Genomic DNA, 269 nt, shown 5'->3' with positions numbered 1-269 from the left:
GATGACGTCACACTGTACGGGATATGCAGGATGACGTGTCATGGACGCCACCTGAAGAGGTCTCTTTGTGACTGTGGACTTCATTTCTAACACTGAGGGTGCCCTGTAGGCTGGAGGCTCCATGCACGGTGGACAGTGGGTGAGGGGCATCACTCACAGACGAGAGGAGAGCCCTGTGTCATTCTGTACTGTCCTGTACTGTGGATATGTGAGTGATGGCCACAGCTGAGGGGCTGGCAGAGGCCCAAGACTCAGGGTTGGATTGGGAT

This window comes from Dendrobates tinctorius, unplaced genomic scaffold (genome assembly GCF_039654945.1).
Source record: "Dendrobates tinctorius isolate UK_male_01 unplaced genomic scaffold, ASM3965494v1 ptg000297l, whole genome shotgun sequence".
Taxonomy (NCBI): Eukaryota; Metazoa; Chordata; class Amphibia; order Anura; family Dendrobatidae; genus Dendrobates; species Dendrobates tinctorius.
This window is presented reverse-complemented; position numbering follows the sequence as displayed.